The 21,075-nt window shown below is 46.1% G+C and overlaps 1 protein-coding gene and 1 long non-coding RNA gene across 2 annotated transcripts in view; one reads left to right on the forward strand and one right to left on the reverse strand.

The window, feature by feature from the left end:
- LOC144116135 (uncharacterized) overlaps positions 1-21,075 on the reverse strand; it is a 169,925-nt gene that overhangs the window by 15,614 nt on the left and 133,236 nt on the right. The window lies entirely within an intron of this gene.
- Positions 12,162-18,963, forward strand: LOC144106250 (uncharacterized). The gene is made up of 3 exons (XR_013308944.1): positions 12,162-12,281; positions 16,415-16,522; positions 18,794-18,963. It is a non-coding gene; the product is annotated as an uncharacterized LOC144106250 (long non-coding RNA).

Below are 21,075 nucleotides of genomic sequence, written 5' to 3' on the forward strand. Positions count from 1 at the left end.
ATGGAGCCGCCATTATTCTCGCTTTTAAATTTTCTCTGAATTTTAACGCGAGAGCATTAAGATTTTGCGCGACAGCTTGCTTTTGCTTTATGATATAACTGCGCATGTTCTTTGACAGAATACCAACCCTATAGAAACATAAATAAGGCGAGATCTTGTAGTCAATAATTGATAGGCGGACACACTGACGGTGGCTTTTTCACATTTGAAAGACGGCTAGTGTGAAAGCGTGCAGAGTCTTTGGGCGTATTTTCAGCAATTCTTGGTCACATTGTGAAACCAGGCAACAGGTACTGTAACCATGCGACCAGCATTCTTCTTCCGGCCACCCTTCGTCATTTCCATATACCTGCTCGGTCAACTTACTTTTTTGTTCCTGGCGGCTTCGTTAACCTCGGTGACATTGCTCCAACACCTCTGTGAGGCAGGCGTGACCCTTTACTATGGCGTAAAAGCGGACGCGTAAACGACTATCATGATGCCTTGAAGTGTGCTTTCAGACCGGATGTTGTTAGCAGTAACTGCACCAAATATGCAGACCCAGGCATCCACTAACGGCTCGAAAGATAGTCTCAATACAGCCAGTTGCATTTCCAACATGACGCTCATTTTGGTTTGCACAGTTGCCGAACTTAACGAATCGCACGAAATAGATTGAATCAACTGTTTCTTTCGGCAATGACTGCAGTGGTACGGACCTGCTAGAGTGCCGGAATGACGTCCAGTTCATGATGCTCTGGACGTTCACCTTTTGCCCTCCTGTGGGTCGTAACCTAGGGACGTGTGGACTGGTCAACGAGCTAAAGTAGCGGCGCCTAATATCCTTCCGGGCGGGAGCTTATGATGCGCTTCCAACAGGTCCTGAACCTGCAGTACCTCCGCTTGGAATGTGTGCGACTGCGTGAAGTCTCGGTTGATAGACTGCTTTGAGTGCTCCAGTGAGGCATATTCTGCACGATTGCTTCTGCAGTTCAAGCCCTCCTTCCCCAATCCTCGGGAGGAAAGCAGTGCTCAACGTGCACATGTTAGGACTGTCATGTACACTGTGCAGCGGTTCCAGTTCATCATCTCCGGCCACCCACTTCTTCCAAAGCGTACAGGAGCTCATTTGCAAACCATCCCATTATTACACATACTATATTTGCGTCTTCGTTGCACGTGTCTCAAGACGCTGGAATTATTCGTGAATGCATGACAGAGAAAAGCGACGCAGATGAACTGTCCCTCTAGCTGAGGAAGCTGCTTTAATATTCAGCCTTCTAGCGGAGCTACTTTTCTTCGAAGCGTTGCTGCTATTTGGTACCGCACGCCAACGAGGCCTGTGGCTTGTTCCATGCACTTTGGAAGCAGCACCGGTGCGGACATGAGAGCGCGCATGTCTTCGAGTGGCAGGCACCCGGTCCATAGATGGCATTCATACATCGTTATAACTTGTGCTAAAAACGAGTTCGGCCCCGCCGCGGTGGCTCAGTGGTTAGGGCGCTCGACTACTGATCCGGAGTTCCCGGGTTCGAACCCGACCGCGGCGGCTGCGTTTTTATGGAGGAAAAACGCTAAGGCGCCCGTGTGCTGTGCGATGTCAGTGCACGTTAAAGATCCCCAGGTGGTCGAAATTATTCCGGAGCCCTCCACTACGGACCTATTTGTTCCTCTCTTCTTTCACTCCCTCCTTTATCCCTTCCCTTACGGCGCGGTTCATGTGTCCAACGATATATGAGACAGATACTGCGCCATTTCCTTTCCACCAAAAACCAATTATTATTATTATTATTATTGAAAGACTGAAGCAACCAGCAACGTCGGCGCATTCACTCTGCAATACATCTTTAATGTGGCGCATGGTTTGAGAACTGATCTTTTCAGGACAGCAAATTTGTGGGGCGGACCACTCCACTGGGCCAGTCTATGTGCCTTCAAGAACGGTGACGTCAGGGCTTGACTATAATGTTTGGCGATTAGAGCGAGACTTTGATTTGAGCTAGTTGGTTGTAGCATGACATGGTTTAGGCAAAAAGCGTACAGGCGCTAGGAGACGGAGACAGCACACACACACAAGGCAGGACTTGGCGATTACTTCCTTTAGCAGTTCTTTGATACACGAAAGAGCAGCGCTATTACCGATACATGAAATGGGCGCCACCGCGGTGCCTGTCCGCGGCGGTCGAATCTCAATGGAGGCGAAATTCCAGAGGTCCGTGTACTGTGTGGTGTCAGTGCACATTAAAGAACCCCAGGTGGTAGAAATTTCTGGAGCCCTTCACTACAGCGTCCTCTGTAGCCTGAGTCGCTTTGGGACCTTAAACCCCCATAAACAATACACCGATACATGAAATCCTCTTTTTTTATTTCAGATGTGAGGCTGCTGGAATCATATGGTGAAAAATAAATCATGTGTCATTTGCGCATGTAGCGAAAGACAACGAAAACTAATGCAAGCACGATGCCGCTAGAGGTGGACTTCCACCTCCAACCAAGCTTTCATGATTTTCAAGAGAAACCGTACTGGGCATCATTCTTACGACGAGGAAGGTTCAAAAAATGGTCAATACACTTTTGTCTAAGCACACGAGAACAGATTTTGTTTCCCTGGGTATCGGTATATCATGAAGATTGTTCATTAGAGGAGACCGCGGAAACGCTTGTCATCACTACAGATACTTCTTTGGTTTGTCGTCAGAAAAGTAAGCAAGATTCGCTAATGAAAATAAAAAAACTTGATTGCGGCTATCATGGCGGTTTGTTTCTAAACGTTTAGGTTTAGACTGATATCAGAACCTTTAGAGATTGGGCTAGTTTGTTGACATAGCCCTGCGTAGTCAGTTTGTATGCATTCATCAGCAAGAGGGGGCGGAATAACGTATAATAAATAGAAAACAAAGTTTATGGAGATTTGCACGAAGACATAATCATTCTCCCCTTATCCTCCCCTTCACGCTTGCTTATGTCACAGCGCCCGTGACGATAAGACGTAATGTTTGCCTTTTAGAAACGCGGAAAACTACGGGGTGATGATATACTTTCCGAATACTTCGCTTATCGTCATTGCCCCAATAATTCATGCGACAGCGTGCTTCTGCTTTTTAATTCTATTGCGCATGCCCTTCGCTAGAACACCAACCCTCAAGGCGGTTATATAAGGCGCGTGAATTTCTTTTCATTCATTGATAGGTGCTCACACAGACGGCGACTTGTTGACATTTGAAAGAAATCGTGTGTGAATGCGTTCAGTGTTCTTGAGCGCATTTGGAGCCATTCTCGCGCTCGCAACGCGCAACCAAGCATCACGTATAGTGACCATGCGTCGAGCCTTCCGACACCGGCTACCAGTCGTCACTACCATGTACCTCCTCGGCCCACGGCCATTCGAGCTGGATTATAATGGAATCGAATGCCGGAACTTCGGCCGTATGCCCCGTGCAGTGATCTGCGAGAGCCGTGGAGTTGAGTTTCCCCTTCCGGTGGCGATGTGAGGAAACTACTTGAAGATGAAATCGGAGTTTCTTGATGACCCGGTGGTTCTACTCGGAAACATTCACATTACTTAAGGAAAGGAGAAGGTTAACAATTTATTTACAACATAGGTAAAAAAACGAGAAGAAACAAAGCAAGGAGAAAACTATTTACATGACTAAATCGTGGATCAGACGAATTCAGCCCCCGCTCAACCCAGAGCACTTGGTTTTAAACCCTCTGTCTCCGCCCTTAGCGGGGACAGCAACCAATGAGATAACCAACGACCCATCTCGCCAATCAGTGCTTAGGGAAAGGAAAATAAGGTCCGCCCACTGATCAGAGATTGGGGAAAAAGGTCTGATTAAAACATTTGGGAAGGAGGTTTCGAATAACTACACAAACAACACAAATTCGACTTCCGTTCCCACGCCACCCACGGCACCACAGACGCTAGAAACATGTGCCGACGAGGCGATGACTCAGGTTGTTGACAGCAACAAAGAGAAGACAGTCGTTAAGGGAAGTAGACAGTCGTTACAGGAATAGTGGGCTTCCGGTCACTCGGCTAATATCTCGTGCGCCCCCGAAACCTCGTCATTCCCCTAACAACCACATGTCGTTAGCTGTACTTGGTTCGCGTTTTTCCCGGCGGGTCATCCCCGTGACGGCGCGGCGTAAACGAGGACGTCCGCTGCACAAAGGGGCGGCAGGGATGGGACGGGCCCCTTTGTTGGGGACTTCCGACCCCGTGGGAGCAGCTTTCCTTGCGAATACAAGATCAACGAGTTCGCGGAAAGGTCAGCGAACTCCACACGTCCCAACCAAGAATGTCACGCGGACACTTGCTGTCAGTGTGACATTAAAGTCCGTCCACAAGGTTCCAAGCAGCATTGGGCACACACACATACACAGCCTCAATTCGTTCCGTGCACACAACGTTCGGACACCAATCTGCACATTCCAGAATCCACCATGTCAGATCGGTGCGCCAAATTGGCAGAATGATTTCTAGCCACCTACATCTCGAAAAAGAAGATGTTTCCTTTTAGCTTTGTCCACAAGATTGGACCAAAATTCCAATTTATCCGGCACGGCGCCGGTTGTGAAGGCTACCGCCGCTATCGGGTATACATCGTCGTTTTCATCAAAAGCAACAAAGCTCACCAGCTCCCTGCATTCTACCAAGATTGCTGCTGCCATCGTGTCTGCGTTCTCTGCCTCTTTGAATTTCACAGTTGGGATAGGCCTGTCACCGGCTACTTCACATGCAGTTTTACATCGCTCTTCAGGTAGCGCTAGCTGCCTGTACGGCTGGCAGCCGGCATTCTCTTCAAAGAAAACCATGCCCTTAAGCAATCTTTTCTCCCATTTACCTTGACCAGCTTGCTCCCCCTCTTCTGGTAATGAGGTCTTATGCTTCATGTTTAGACTTACAGGGATGAATGCAGTATCCGAATCTCCGAGTTCCCTACCTGCTGTGAAACTCTTTGCAGTTGTCGTTGGTAACTCCCAATCTGCTGCAGACATATTTGCAGCTTCCGGATCTGCTTGAAGCTCTACTGAAGCCTCAGGTTTGTCGCTAACAGATTCGCGTGGTGTTATGAAGTGCTCTTTCAAATCAGCTTTCTCATTTTCTTCCTGCAGCTTCACCTTTTCTGGCTGCTCCAGCAGCGCGGGCGTCTCAAGTGTTATCAACTTCCCTACACCTGGAGCTACATCTGCTGTCACTGCGCACAGTGTCAGCTCCAGCTGGCTAACCAACTCATCTTTGGCAGCTAGCTTACCATCACCTGCAAGGAGTGTGCCCGCTATCATATCCTGATTTACCTCTTCCTCGCGCGTTCCCGCCGCTTCAGAGTTAGCTCCGACCTGCTCTTGCACAATGTTCAACTCTTGTTCACGAGAAGTCCACTCCTGCGCCTCCTGGGTCAGCTCTATATATGCTCGCTCTGACAGCGCGTGCTTCACAGAAGTTTCTAACGCCTCTCTGCCTTCAGCGATCTGTTCTGGCACGGCACACAGCGTTAGATCAGCTTGTGCTCTTTGGAGAACCACACATTCCCGTTTTGTTATTTCGTTCCCTGAATCCACACAGGCTTCAGAATGTTGACCTTCGGATTCCAAGTTGCGGCATGCCAGATCGTCAACCCTATCTGGTTGACTGAGCTTATCAACAGCCATCTCCGACTGGGAGCTTGGTTTATCAGGCGCCAGTATCTCTACCTGAGCTGCTAGTTTGCACACATCTGTCCTCACCGCGGGAAGATCTTGTTTTTGCTTTGAATTCGGGCAGTCAATCATCGAGTGTCCAAATTTCATGCAGGTATAACATTGAACTGCTGCGAATAAGACCTCGCTATCAACTTTCGCCCCCTGCCTTAATTTCAATTGCATCTGTGCAAGGTTTTTCTTTTCTAGTTCAATTTGGAATTTCAAATTTTTAATTTCACTCAGCTGTTCAGCCTCCTCCTGCTCAACACGTCGCATCCTGCCCTCCTGATCATACCGTACGGCAGCCATCTCCGTTTTCCGTGCTATTGTTTCTAGCACTAAACACTACACCGACATGGTGAATTCGGAGAAAGCAGAAAGGTATCCCACCTTACTGGTTGCTCTCTGCCCCGGTGATCTCGTCGTCCTCAGTGATGACGACAGGCTCCTCGATGCGGACGACTTGAGCTCTGGATCTCTCAGCAGCTCGCTGACTCCTGCCTCGTTTGACTGGCTTGACTTGGTCGCCTGGTTACTTTTCAGCAGCTCGCTGACTCGAACCCGTTCGATGTGGACGCCTGGTTCTTTTCAGCAGCTCGCTGACTCGAACCCTCGATGGCTTGTTGTTGCCCGGCTCCTTCAGCTCCTAGCTGACTTGAGCCTCCGACGTCCTCTCGAACTCGACCCGTGATCCTGAAGCTTTCGACGTCAGTCTTGCGACGCAGCTTCACGTTTTCTCCTTTAGGACAGACAGCTTGTCCACCAACTTGTTCTTCTCACCTTCCGTCCAATGCCTTGAGTAGAAAGATGTTGCGATCCTGTGTCGACTGCGCCAGTTGAGATCCTGTGTCGACTGTGCCAGTTCAGATCCTGTGTCGACTGCGCCAGTTGAGTTTCCTATGTGCTGCGCCAGTTGAGTTTCCTGTGCCGACTGTGCCAGTTGAATTTCCGCTTTCAGGTGGTGATGTGAGGAAACTACTTGAAGATGAAATCGGAGTTTCTTGATGACCCGGTGGTTCTACTCGCAAACATTCACATTACTCAAGGAAAGGAGAAGGTTAACTATTTATTTACAACATAGGTAAAAAAAAACGAGAAGAAACAAAGCAAGGAGAAAACTATTTACATGACTAAATCGTGTATCAGACGAATTCAGCCCCCGCTCAACCCAGAGCGCTTGGTTTTAAACCCTCTGTCTCCGCCCTTAGCGGGGACAGCAACCAATAAGATAACCAACGACCCATCTCGCTAATCAGTGGTTAGGGAAAGGAAAATAAGGTCCGCCCACTGATCAGAGATTGGGGAAAAAGGTCTGATTAAAACATTTGGGAAGGAGGTTTCGAATAACTACACAAACAACACAAATGCGACTTCCGTTCCCACGCCACCCACGGCACCACAGACGCTAGAAACATGTGCCGACGAGGCGATGACTCAGGTTGTTGACAGCAACAAAGAGAAGACAGTCGTTAAGGGAAGTAGACAGTCGTTACAGGAATAGTGGGCTTCCGGTCACTCGGCTAATATCTCGTGCGCCCCCGAAACCTCGTCAACCCCCTAACAACCACATGTCGTTAGCTGTACTTGGTTCGCGTTTTTCCCGGCGGGTCATCCCCGTGACGGCGCGGCGTAAACGAGGACGTCCGCTGCACAAAGGGGCGGCAGGGATGAGACGGGCCCCTTTGTTGGGGACTTCCGACCCCGTGGGAGCAGCTTTCTTTGCGAATACAAGATCAACGAGTTCGCGGAAAGGTCAGCGAACTCCACACGTGGCATAGTCCAGCGCCTCCTCGCCGTTTGCGCCTTGATGCTGACGAAGTTCTCAGCCTTGCTACCAGCTGCACACCTCGACGGTGACGGTGACGCAGACATACAAACGCACGCACGCACGCACGCACGCACGCATACACACGCACTGCTTTTTCGCCGAAAGAGAACTACACCGCTTACATAACTAAAGATAATCGAACCTGAAGCAGCCAGAAAGAAGCAAAGTAATGGAGAGCGCCTCAACGCCACCGCCGAGGTACAACTGACGACGGAGGCGCCCCAGCATCGAGAGCGTCGCCAACGGAGAGGCGAATGGCGCGCACCGACTGCTGCTGTTTCGGACGAAGTTCTTGCTAGGAAACCCGTGCAGAATAGAGAGTGGTGGAAGCATCACTGAGGCATTCGAGAATCTTCAAACCGAGCCATCGTTTTCATTGTAAATACCGCATTTTCCCCGCTGTTTTACCATTTTCTATTTCTGTTTTGTTCGGCCCGAACTGAATGGTCACCATACGGACAGTGCGACTGGAGGTTCGTCATATGTCAACCAAGTCCGAACGAATTCTTACACAGTCGCCGAACAAAGTACGTACAGCCATTCCGTAGGACTCGCCTGTACTCCTGAAAGTGCTGTTTTTGTCGTTGTTGTTGTTGTCTCAAATACGATGGCGCATACCCATGGTGGGGGATTAGCCAGGGTTTGGCACAGATCCAAAGAGGAAAAAACTCATCCAGGTTTATCTCAAGAGTAAAATGAAGAGCTAAGCTTCGGAGGCGTAAGAATGCGACTTCTTTCTCTATTGAGGTGTTTAGAACGGTGGCGAGGCAAAACGAGCAACGCTGCATGATTTGCAAGTAAATATTGTAAGCGGTGTGCTTTTTACACGCTGGTTTTTTTACAATTGCTGAAGCTTCTGAAGATGACACTTTGCTCCAACTACACTCTCTGCGCAGTACCTGCATTCTTTATTTGATATCTTGCCCTCTGATCTTGTTCTGTACTTGTGATTTCATAATAACCTTTTGTATTCTCCCCTTCCCTCTGAAGTCTTCCGCCCTGAGGGCAAAATAAATCAATCAACTTGCTTTGGATAAGACGATAGTGCACACTTACAATGTTAATGAAGTGGATCTTCCTCCAAAGGGAATCGCTCATGAGCACACCGCCACATTTTCAACAGACTGCCCTACACTTCTTTTCTTCCTGAATTCCCACTGTGTCATGATGTTAGAACTTCCGTATTTAGTTGGTACGTGGAAGGCAAAACAGACTACACTCCCAATATGCGATATGCTAAGGAGTGTAACATAATTATACTTGTATTAGCTTCCCACTTAGAGTCATTCACACATTTACCACATTATTGAATATCCGCGACCATATAGTATTAAGCTCCTTGGCTTTCTTCTTTCTCACTCTCTCTCTTGCTCCCGATAGAACGCATTAAACGGCGGTAAACTGTATCCATAGATGGTAGCCATTATTATTATGGCCTTATAAAACAAAATATCAGAAGTCGCATTTGGCCGCCGTGCGAGGCTTAGTAAAAATACATTTAGATTGGCAAAATAAACTAAAAACGTAAGTAAAAGAAGCGCTGAAGAAGAAGAAAAACACAAGACGGGTCGCCATGATTTTGCTGCTTACTTGCGTTGGGACGCTGCTGGCTGCGATTTTCGTTGGTTTGTACCACAAGCCATGGCCTTTCGTCCTGCTGGGCATCTGGCATAGGCAAGCCGAAGACGGCCCTGGACTTCGGCGTCTAACCGCCTATCATGACCCTCGTGAGGATTCACTCATTCGAACACTTTGCATGAGGCCTTTCTAGACGTCGCGGCAATAGATAGGAAAGATTCCTGGACAGTTTACCTCTAACGCCAGTAGGACTTCTATATCAGAATCGTGTAATAACGGCAGAAACAGGAACCGTTTCTACGAAGTAAACCTTGATGTACGAGGTAGGTAAAAATAGGGGATCTCAAAGTGTTAAGTTGTTTCTTGTGTGTATAGTGCGCGCGCCCAACTGCCGCCAAATGGAGACGGACTTTCACATTTTTTTTTTGTTTTCGTGCCTAGGTCATCAGTCAAAACGAAGTCACTATTTCAGTAAGGAAGGGAGAAAGCAGACCGTCAGACCTCAAGTTTTTCCTCGCTTATGACCCACTTGTGCCGCATAAAAAAAAAGACTATGTATAGAAAGGATGGGTGTTTTCAATTTTTTTTATTTCTCGATATGCACAAATGAAATTTTTAAGTATATTAAAAATAATTTTGTGACCACTCAACCAATATTCAACTGTTATATCTTCAGAAAATTGTTTTGTAGTATATGCTTTTCTTGACAATCTTGCTAAATGGCGGCAGAGTTTAGAAAATGTGGCAGAAGGCTTGCTCAACAATCATCGCATTCCTAGTAGAGTGGTAGAGGTCGAAACGTTCTTATAATCTTGATTGCGAGAGGCATACATTTTGATTTTGAATTTTTATGTTGCAGCGTTCGTTGATATATCTAGAGTTAGAAGAAAATTTGGCACAATTAACTTATAATTCAGCATTTTGAAAAAAAAAGTATTTATCTGCCCTGTGGTCCTATAAAGTAATAATAATAATAATTGGTTTTTGGGGAAAGGAAATGGCGTAGTATCTGTCTCATATATCGTTGGACGCCTGAACCGCGCCGTAAGGGAAGGGATAAAGGAGGGAGTGAAAGAAAAAAGGAAGAAAGAGGTGCCGTAGTGGAGTGCTCCGGTATAACTTCGACCACCTAGGGATCTTTAACGTGCACTGACATCGCACAGCACACGGGCGTCTTAGCGTTTTTCCTTCATAAGAACGCAGCCGGCGCAAGAAAATAAACGGGGTCGACATAAATTAAACTGTTCTGAAGAAACGTCCTCTGCAAGGTGATTATATCTAGGCAGAAAACCGGTAAGGAGAAAAACGCCCGTTGTGCGAACGTTTCCCCACAGTGCACAGCCACCGCGGTTCGCGGTACAATTTCTTTTCTACTTCCCCGTCTACATCAGCAGTATTTCAGCAGTGTACTGAGCTTTGTAGGCGTTTAGAAAAGCGAGCAGCAGTGAAGCCTAATTACTCTCACCTGTTGCCAGATTCTGAATAGCGCAACTGCGCTATTACTTTGCAGCACAAGTAGCGGCACCTTTACCACCCACCTTGGACTACGTCCACGAAGCCACCGGGCGAGTCGATTTTCGCAGCTTCGAGAGCGTCACCCAAGCCCTCCGGGTGGTTCACTCTGCGAAGGAAGCCATCCCTGTCGAGTCTCTGACGATCATCGTGCCACTGCTGCTCAGCTTGGTCCTGACGGGGTGCGTGTGAGCCTTCTGACATTTCGCGTGGGGAACGCTATCCGGAGACCGTTTAATGAATTCAACGTAAAAAAATCGGTAACTTTTTTTTGAAGTGCATTACTAATTCGTACAAGCTGTACTATGTCATCACAGGTAAGATTTGAAGGAAGAAAAACAAACATAAGCTTTTGGCGCTTCCTTTCAGTAAAAAAAAAAGAAGCCTATCTTGCTTGTGCTGTCGAAAGAAATATGCGTTAATTTTTAGAGCTGCTGTATATCCTTGCAAGAAGTTTACAGGTGATACACATTTGAGTGCTACACAGTCGCGGTGCCTCGGGTGGGTGCTCTCCGTGCTAGACAAATTTATGGCGGGCCCGAGAGATGGCGCTTCTGGCGCTAGGTGTGGAATCGGCGGCTTAGTTACGGAGCGAATCCCTGCACGCACAGCCCCGCGCGGGTATAAGGTGCTGGTGGCAAGTTATACGCTAGAGAGGGTATCACTTTGTTTAAGCTGAGGTACCAATGTTGTTCACAGCTTCAGTTTTCTGCCTCGCATCAGGACTGAAGGTGGTCTCGCGGTGTGGCAGCCTTGGTTGCTGGGATTCCGTAGGCCATACGAGTATCCTCGACAGTAATAAGAAGAACCGGCCGGATGCAGGCATGTGTATGGTGGGCCACATAGCAACGAGAACGTTGGATGCAAAAGCGATGCTGAACTGGTGATGCTGAACAGCTGCCCCGAGTTTCGCAATTTAGGCATATACCTATAGCGTTGTGTATTAGTTTTCTTATAAAAATCTCATTACAAGCGTTTTGGAGAGGTTTCTCTAAACACGGTGTGGCGGCAAAATTCCCCCAAGCAGCTGGAGCTTTCAATTATTTTCTTCTTACTTACAGATCGCTTTAAATTGCAAGAAACTAGAAAGCCTCAAACCTTAATCATTTTTAATAGATACCCTTTACCCTGTTTTTTGAGCTCTGTATTACGAACGTCTTCCAGTAGAGATTTTTGCACGCACTCCATACATGAGTGCTCTATGTCCAGCTTGAATGGTCAACATTAAGAAGTTTGGGGGTCCCATGGAAAGAAGATGAACGCAAGAATGCTTCGCTTTAAAACTAAGATTACTTGCACATGTGATTCACTTCAGTGGAATTTGGTTTTCGACTTCTCCTTGCCTATATAAGAGGCATAGCAAGGATTCTTAATTGCCGTCCAGTTATATTTGAAAATTCCCTTATATAGAAACAAATCAAATGTAAGGCATAAAACATCAGAAAGTTTAGCATACCACTAAATCTTCACCATTTAAGGTGCAAGGTTTTAGTAAATTACAAGATGTAGATAAAACCTTTAGAGTGTCCGTAATTCCCACATCGCGTCTCAAAAAAGTGTGGTCGACATCGCAGGTGGTGGTGGTACAAAAGACGCCAGTCGTCATCAACCACGTCAGCGGATTCCCGCACATCCTGCAGAAGCAACTCGTCCCTGCACACACTTCAGGAATCTGATGAAGCAAAACACCGGCGCCCGGGTAAAGCTATACTTTAGGATTTCGCACAGCTAAGGCGTGCAGTCAGCACAAAGAAAAATAGTGCCACAAGTGAAGTACGGCTGGAAGGGGGGTCACGATTCGCGACAATTCAATACAACAGGGACACCCACAACGAGTTTATCAGGAGAGTTCTAACTTCTTTGGCATGGGGTAGCGGCCCTATGGTTGGCAGCCATCTTTTAAGAGAAAAATTTTGCTTCACACGTTATTAGTGAAGTGTGATATAGAACTGTGATATAGCATTTCTGGGGATAGGATTTCAATGACGTCCTTATGCTGCTGTACGCTTATGCCTTTTCATATCAGACAAGCCAGTTTAGCGTGAATAAACCGTCAGCGATAGCCCAAAACTGGTTCAGCAAGTCGACACCGCTGCTTTTGACAAGATGACAAGTTGTGAACTTGTGTGCAGTCGCTCGCTGCCGGATAAACTATTGTCTACTTCCCTACCCTACCTCCCTACGCCCAGTTACACTTTCTCATGCTCTCCCACTGACCATTCTACGTGCCTGCTGCACATGTGCAGAAACAAAAAGAAATCAGCTAAGTAGCACCCAATCATTAGCAGCAGAGCACGGAAGAGGGGCGGACTAATTTCGTTGACCTTTTCTTTGCGAGGCTGCGCTCTAGATAGAAGATTCTACCGGCTACGGTATGGCTATGGCATTAGTCAATACTGCCGATTTGTTGCTCTAATTTACGACGAATAAAAGAAGAGCGACGTCTTAGCTGGTGCCGTTCAGTGTAAGCCATATGGCTGGCACTGACATGCAGGACAAGTTGCGTAAACACTTTATCAGTACGAAATGACCGGCGGCGCAAACAAGGACACTAACAAGAAAGAGACACCACATGCTCACACTACCAACTGTTTATCGCGCGGAAAGGTGGCTTGTTTAAACATTCAGCTCAAGCATGTAACATCGCGTTATCGCTCCAAACCCAGCACGTGGAAAAAAAACATCAACATCAGGAAAACGAACAAGAAAATTTAACCCCTGCAGAAAAAAAAGTAACAGATTCTGATAAAAGGAATTAAAAAACTTAAAGGAGGGGGCCATCTTTTAGAAAAAACAGCGTCACACAATCGTAGCTATAGCAGAGTCCTACATGAGAAGCAAAAGTGGTCAGACACTAAAAAACCAATAACAAATAACAATCTTAGCGAAAGCATAGTAAACAAATGAAGCAAAAGCTGTCAGAAACCGAAAAACTGCAAACACTATAAAGATAAACTCAATAAGTTCAAGTTCAAGTTCGTCTTTATTTACATCAGGAAGATGTAGGTAGGCCCGGACAGAAAAGTGATAAAAATTCACTTGAAGGAGTCCGGGCCCCTTCTACAAGGCAAAATACAACGAAAGCAACAGAGCTTGGTTAACAATGACGAGGTAGAAAAAAAAAGTTAAGAGGCGCTGCGAGCATATATTGTTAAAAGACAAAGAAAAGAACTTGTACGCCCAAAACATGAACACTAAAGCTTTTGTACGCTTTTTATAATATGACAAACTGATTGATAGAATCAAGTACACATATTAAAAAAAAATGCTTGCGTATGTCAGCACATTTATCAAAAGGGACTGAAAGTCACCGCTCTAAAGCGACAAGAATGTCACGTGGGCTACTTTTTTCCACAGATATTCCTCTACTCAGCAGCTTATTTAATACATGTGGAACTGCAAAGCGTAACATAGAACGTCCGTATTCTGTACGACAGAAGGGAACGCACCAGAATGACTGATTTCGAAATGCATATGTTGGAATAGTGGCTTTCAGGCAGGATAGTTCTAGGAACGTATACTGGTGGTAGCGTATACACTTTTTATATCTCAGTGCTAAATGATATTCATATAGGTCATGAGCTGGTGTAATCTGAAAGCGCGTGAAAAATTCTGTGTGCGCACGGTAATCGACGTTTGCTATGTGCCGGACTGCTTTCTTTTGGAGCATGAATATTTTATTTATGTTGGCCTGCGTTGTATTGCCCCATACTAAGAAACAGTAATTTAAATGAAGGAGGAACAGCGTGTTGTAAATTAGTATTTTTATTGACGTCGGAAGAAAATACCGAAATTTTGCTTGCATTCCTACACATTTCGTGAGGCGACATAGAACTATACTAACGTGAGCGTCCCAGACCATGCTCTTACTGAAAAATACTCCAAGTGTTTTGGCCGTATCTACAATATCTATAATAGAATTCCCAATGGGAAACTGATGCTCTGCCATGATCGCCCTATTTCTCGCTTGGAAAACAACTGCTTTTGTCTTTCGCGTTTAGTACCAGGGAGTTTGCTTCGCTCCAGTGTTTGAGGGCATCCAACGCGCTGTTAATGGTTGGGACTAGAAATTCGAGACTATTACCTTTAAAGAACATGCTAGTGTCATCTGCGTAAATTACATATTGAGGCTTATTACTTATATTAACAATGTCATTAATGTAAAGAATAAAAAGTAAAGGTCCCAATATACTTCCCTGTGGGACGCCGGTAAAAATTTTCTGAAGAGAGGAGAGTTCATTTACTATGTGCACACAATGAAAACGATGTTGAAGATATGATTCGATGAGGAGGAGTGGTGTGCCACGTATGCCGTAGAGTTCAAGTTTCTTTAGTAGTTTGTGGTGAATAAGGTGGTCAAAAGCCTATGAAAAGTCAACAAAAATTCCTATGCATATCTCTTTATTTTCAAATGCTTCGAGAATTATTTCTTTTTGTGTTAGAAAAGCTGTTTCAGTGGATCTGCCTTGATCAAATCCGTATTGAGGTGTAGACAGTAACAAAAATTCTAAAAAAAAACTCCACAGACGGCCGCTAGAAAAGGAGGGCTGAAGAGTCGCACTGAACATGATGTCACAAAAAACTATCCAGAAATGAAACTTGATTTGTACGGAGGGAGGGATATCGAAGAGTCGCTAACACAAATGCTTCCCTTCTTTTTAATCATAAAAGCCTCAATAATTTCATCTGCCACCTGATCGGGACTCCTGCCCAGAATCTGCAGGGGTTGCTCGTTTTCCTGATGTCAGTGCTCTTTTCCCACGTGCTGGGTTCGGAGCGATAATGCGATATCACATGCTTAAGCTGAATGTTTAAATATGCCACCTTTTCGCGCAATAAACAGTTGGTAGTGTGCGCATGGGGTGTCTCTTTCTAGTTAGTGTCCTTGTTTGCGCCGCCGTTCATTTCGTCACGCACCAGCTCTCCCCTCAGGCTGTTATTCGGAAGTTACTTTATTAGTAGTTCGTACTTTCTTGCACAATTTTTCAGACACGATATAGAGCATGGCAAGCCAGCATACATGAAAACGCACTCTTGAAAGCTGTTTTTTTTCACTTGGTTTATGGGGGTTGAACGTCCCAAAACGACTCAGGCTATGAGGAACGCCGTAGTGAAGGGCTCTGGAAATTTCGACCACCTGGGGATCTTTAACGTGCACTGACGTCGCACAGTACACGGGCCTTTAGAATTTCACCTCCATCGAAATTCAACCGCCGCTGCTGGAATCGAACCCTCCTCTTTCGGGTCAGCATCCGAGCGCCATAACCACTGAGCCAATGCGGCGTCTGCTAAGCTTCTTTGAGAGCAGGAGCAAAATCTTGCAGTTTTGGTGTACGATTCTCTTATGCTTCAAAAGGCGCGTAGCAAACACCCTAACTTGTATGTGTTTAGACGCTTATGCACTCTTAATTCAATAATGAAATAATGCAAAGAGGGCATTTGTTTTTGGATGTTTGTTGAAACGTGCAAGTATTACTGTCCTTTGCTCTGTGGTAATGTGGGCCACTCAGGCACAAATCGGATAAGTGATTACACCTTATAGGTTAAAAAATCAGAGAGTGCGCTGTTTCATTGATTTATTTAATAAAGTTTAATAGCCTCTGTTATCACTGGCGATAAGGAAATTTACTTTGCCGTCTTCAAAGTCTTAATTATTATGTTCGCGGCACATTTCTGCCAGTGGTTTGAATTTTTTTTTCTGCTTCGGGGAACGGTGTTTTCCTACCTAATGGTCGAGCTCAGTGTTATACATTTTTTTTATCGCTATTGCAGTGAATAAACAGAACAACTTCAACAAAGACGCATGCTGTTCACTGCCGCTCTCATGTCCAGGCGGTCCTACACTGCGAAGTTACAGACTTGGTCGGCGACGCCATTCGGTGCCGATCCCGAGCGTGCAATTCCCGGCGCTCGCGAATTTTGGGCCAGCAGAGAGCACAGGTACGTTGTGTCATCGCTTTGGTCAAAGCACTGACATGTCAGCTCCTCTAAATGCCATTTCACATTTACTGGGTCGCTGTAATACCGTGTTTCATCATGTATGCAACGCGCTATAGAGTTTACTGACGAGCACAGCATGCCCATTTCATACCACGTGGCAGTGCGTGCTACCACGTAGCACCATTTCCTGCAGAACAGAGCAATACAACTTGTTTTTCGTTGTGCTGTACAATGAGAAAGTTGGGAAAGCGAAAGAAACGACAATGCCCAGGTTCAACCTTTGTCAGATGCATAGAGCCTAAGGGTGGGCCTGTGGGTCTAATTTAGAGGCTCGCTATTCATTAACAGTGTTCTAGATTTACTAAAAATCAGAAAAGTTCTCTACAACGCCTACGAATTTCGGTGATGCTACAATAGCTTCTCTGCATGAGCTGGAAGCAATCCCCTTCAATTCATTGCTTTGTCAGCGGCTGCACATACGACATATGGCACGAAAGAGAAGGCTCTCGCAGGCGCTAGTGATTCTGGTTAGCTGCTCCCCTATTAAAATCGCGCCTGATTTGCAGGCGCAAGAGCATTTGCACACACATTGGCAGGCTTATCGTGATTGCTGTAGAGGTAGGCAAGTGCCAGACATGTACCGTTCTCAAATTACAAGGTATGGTTTAGTACTTCGCTTCCCGTGATTTATGGGCATGCCTTCGGTTTCAACACAAACACCAGCAAATCGGGCAGTGGTGGTGGTAACTGTATCGGATCTGGTAACCAGGGTCCTCAAGACTGGTAACCATGCTGTGGAAGCCGGTCAGCCGGGTGGCTGATATAAGAGCGCAAGCGCCCAATAAACGCACTGTTACTCTGCACCTCGAGCTCAGCGGTCGTCTGCGTCGCATGCTATCTTGAATGACACATGGTGTCAGAAGTTCTTATCACGCCCATTCCCCGCTTCAACTGAGCCAGCGTAATGGAAGTACTACCGCCCCTAATCGCCAACTGCTCTCCGAAGCGCCGGCGGAAAAGTGGAAGCAATTCAGGCAGAGGATGGATTTGTACTTCAAGGCAACTTCGCATGTGAACGGTTTCGCGATTTTAATAATAATAATAATAATAATAATAATAATAATGGTTTTATTTGTGCCTAATGAATACATGGCGCGGGAGACCCGTAGTAAAAGCTGTCACAAGCGACAGCTTGACAAAGCCGGAGGCCCCCCCTATACACTTGACAGCATCATAGGCGCAATGAAACGGCATGTCTCATCCAAAAACAAAATAGAACAAAACACGAAAACATCTGCAATTACAATCACTCACAAGAACTACATAAAATTATACAGAAAATGTGGTAGAATGAAGTTAGAAAGCACTTACAAAAGCAATGAAACATTCATGTGCGATGGCAATGAGTTTAGCGAAAGTAACAGATAAATTAAGCACATTTTGCTTCAAATAAAATTCAGAACAAAGTGAATACAGACAAGCGGTACAGTCAGGGTAAACAACAACGTGACAGAGTAAACAGGAATGGCAAGCGAAGTGTCCTAGTACATGTTGAAATACCGGCGGAGTGTTTTGAACGTCACCTTTTCAAGTTGGATATGTTTATGATTTAAATCATTTAGTAACCGGGGTAGTTTATTCTGTATTGTTTGTAGGCCGTATGTTGTGCGAAACGTCCTTACTTTCCAGAGCTCCGTGTGACGTGTCTGGCGTGTAGTAGTGTTTGGTTGTAACCTGGCTAGACGATGTAGAAATGAACTGTTGCTAGCGCTTTCATTCTTAATTGCCTTGCAAAGGATATAATCAAACAGTTTGGTAACAGGAATTATGTTGTATTTGGGAAATAGATGATACGTATGTGAATAAAACGGCAGATTTTCTATTACTCTTACAAACCTTTTCTGCAACTTGTGAAGCTTCTGCAAATTTCCGTAAGTTGTCGTAGACCAAACTAAGTGACAATAATTGAGTTGGGAGGAGAATAAGGTATTATAAAGTAACAGTAAGATTTTTGGTGGTAGTAAATTGCGATTGCGGTATACTAGCCCAATTACTTGTGCTAGCTTAATTAGCATGCTGTCCACGTGGACATCCCATGACATATTCTGCTGAAAGATAACACCTAATGTCTTAATGTCGACGTAATAGTGGAAACGGACCATCGACCACTGATAGCCATTGCCCAGAAGAACCTGTCAGACATGCCTCCTCGCCTGCAGCGTTTCTTTATGTGCCTCATGCCGTTCAACATTTCTCTGCTGTACGTCCTAGGGAGAGACCTTGCTCTGGCCGATGCTCTCTCAAGAATCCGATGCGACAGCGATGAGCCACCTGAAAGCGAACTAGAAAATGTGGCCACCCATGCAACGGCCGGCCTCTCCACTCTCGTCAGCGACACAACAGCCAAGCGGATGGCAAAAGAAACGAGTGAAGACGACGAGCTAAGGCGAGTCACTGAAGCCCTACAAGATGGACATAGCGTTATTGGTCAGCTAGCTCCCTTCGAAGCTCAGCTATCAAGTGTGGAAGGCGTACTGTTGCGTGGATATAGAGTTGTCATTCCGAAGTCCCTAGAAAAGAAATGTTGCAGCGCCTACACGGGGGCCACTTGGGCGTCGGAAAATGCAAAGCAATGGCCAGAGTATTGATGTATTGGCCTGGTATGGCAGCAGAAATAACTGAGAAAGTTTCCAGGTGCCAAACCTGCCACCGTTTCGCTTACAAGCAACCAAGTGAACCCCTAATGCAAAGGCATTGTCCCGCATTACCGTCGGCTAGGGTAGGCGCGGACTTGTTCGAGCATTACGGAACTACCTTGCAGTCTACGATGCCTATTCCAATTACCCTGAAGTAGAGCCGCTTTCTCACACTACTAGCCACTGTGTAATAGAGGAGCTGGCCATGATATTTGCACGTCACGGCATCCCGCTTGAAGTATGCACGGACGGCGGACCACAACTTTCATCGCAGGCATTTCATGCTTTCGCAAATCCAAATCCAAATTTTTGGCCATTTTTCGCTATTTGAAAGCCGCATCTCCTGTTTAAAGAATTAAGCTACCAAGAGGTCTGGGAGAAGAAGTAGATCGAGAAACAATAAACTAACAACCGATTTTATTGGAATGCGGTCCGCTGCTTGGTTCTTCCCTTGGAGGAAGTAACCGCTTAATGATTTCAGTCGTTTGCACAATGTTACATTCCCTGTTTCCCTACTTCGTCTCATTAGTCGGCCATTCTTCCTTTCCAAGTTGCTCTTGTTCAATGCAGTGCAAACTGGCTCAAAAGTCTTCAGACCAAACAGCTTCCATGCGAGCATCATATTAAGGTCCAGAAAATTTGGATGAGGACGATGGTTTTTTTTTTTAACTAATAGGTATTGAGATCCTACTGGACTGCAGATGGGTACCACGAAACCGGTGAAAATGAAGCCATTAGCCTGAGGTCTTTTGACCGAACATCTACCCATTTCCTTACTTTTCCATATACCTCCCTAACATATGGCGTCTGCAACTCTCAGTGAGCGTCAGCAGCGACACAGATCAACCGTTGAACGTGGGTGGAAGATTGAAACGATGGCTTCGGGACGCCGGTTGGCCAGACCTCCTGGGCTATAACCCGACCATTTGCGGAAGGGTGCTCGAAGACTTCAGCGCCGCCGAATACCACGGCGGCACCTTGCGTACGGAGGAGCTGGCACCGCGTCCTCAGACGTCTTCCTACGGCGGCTGCACCAGAGATGACGTCAACAGAGCCGACGATGCGAATCGTGCGAGCACTGAGGCCTTTGAGACCCCCCTCCTGGACGATATATACTGCCGAAGAAGCGATGCCAGTGAGGACGGCACGGATGAGACCGAAGTCGTAGAGGGCAACTGGGCTGACTTGGATGAATCGCGGCCTCAGCGCCTGGAGTGGCAGCCTTCCCATCACCACCAGCGCGACGAGAGAAGACGCTCCGGGTTAGCAGACTGGGGTAAACAACTTTTGTTCGTTAGCTGATTTTATTTTAGCTAGATGATCTTCTAGCATCAGGAAAACGTTACGCTGTTGTACTTAGGCAAATAATTTAGAAGTGTGCAGGTAATTAAACACAAAGGAAATCAAACGAATCTTCATGTTCTGCCGCACTCTATGCCTGGTGTTGTTGCTTCCCTGATCCCCTCAGTCCAACTTCCTTAGCTCACTGAAACAGTTCAACAACATACCTTGTAATACATGCAAACTTTGCACATCCTGAATGAAATGTTCTATAAGCGGATAATGCTATTTGATGCCAAAGAGGTAGTTAAATAAAATGCGACTTTTTACGTCGTCATCTTTGTGAGGGACTTTCTTGGTGCTGAAGAACGACACCTTTTTGGTGTGGCCTTTGGTTATGCGTATTAACAAAAGTTTCTTCACTGGAGACTAGTGTTAATCGTGCACGTTGTTAGCCAAAAATAGGTCACATATGATTTCGAATGTTCCCTGCTGCGATTCTACCATTTTCTGTCAGTTTAACGAGGCATCCTTATGGGCTTTAGGGTTACGGGGGAGGGCGGGGGGAGTGGTGTG

Source organism: Amblyomma americanum, chromosome 1 (genome assembly GCF_052857255.1).
Source record: "Amblyomma americanum isolate KBUSLIRL-KWMA chromosome 1, ASM5285725v1, whole genome shotgun sequence".
Classification (NCBI taxonomy): Eukaryota; Metazoa; Arthropoda; class Arachnida; order Ixodida; family Ixodidae; genus Amblyomma; species Amblyomma americanum.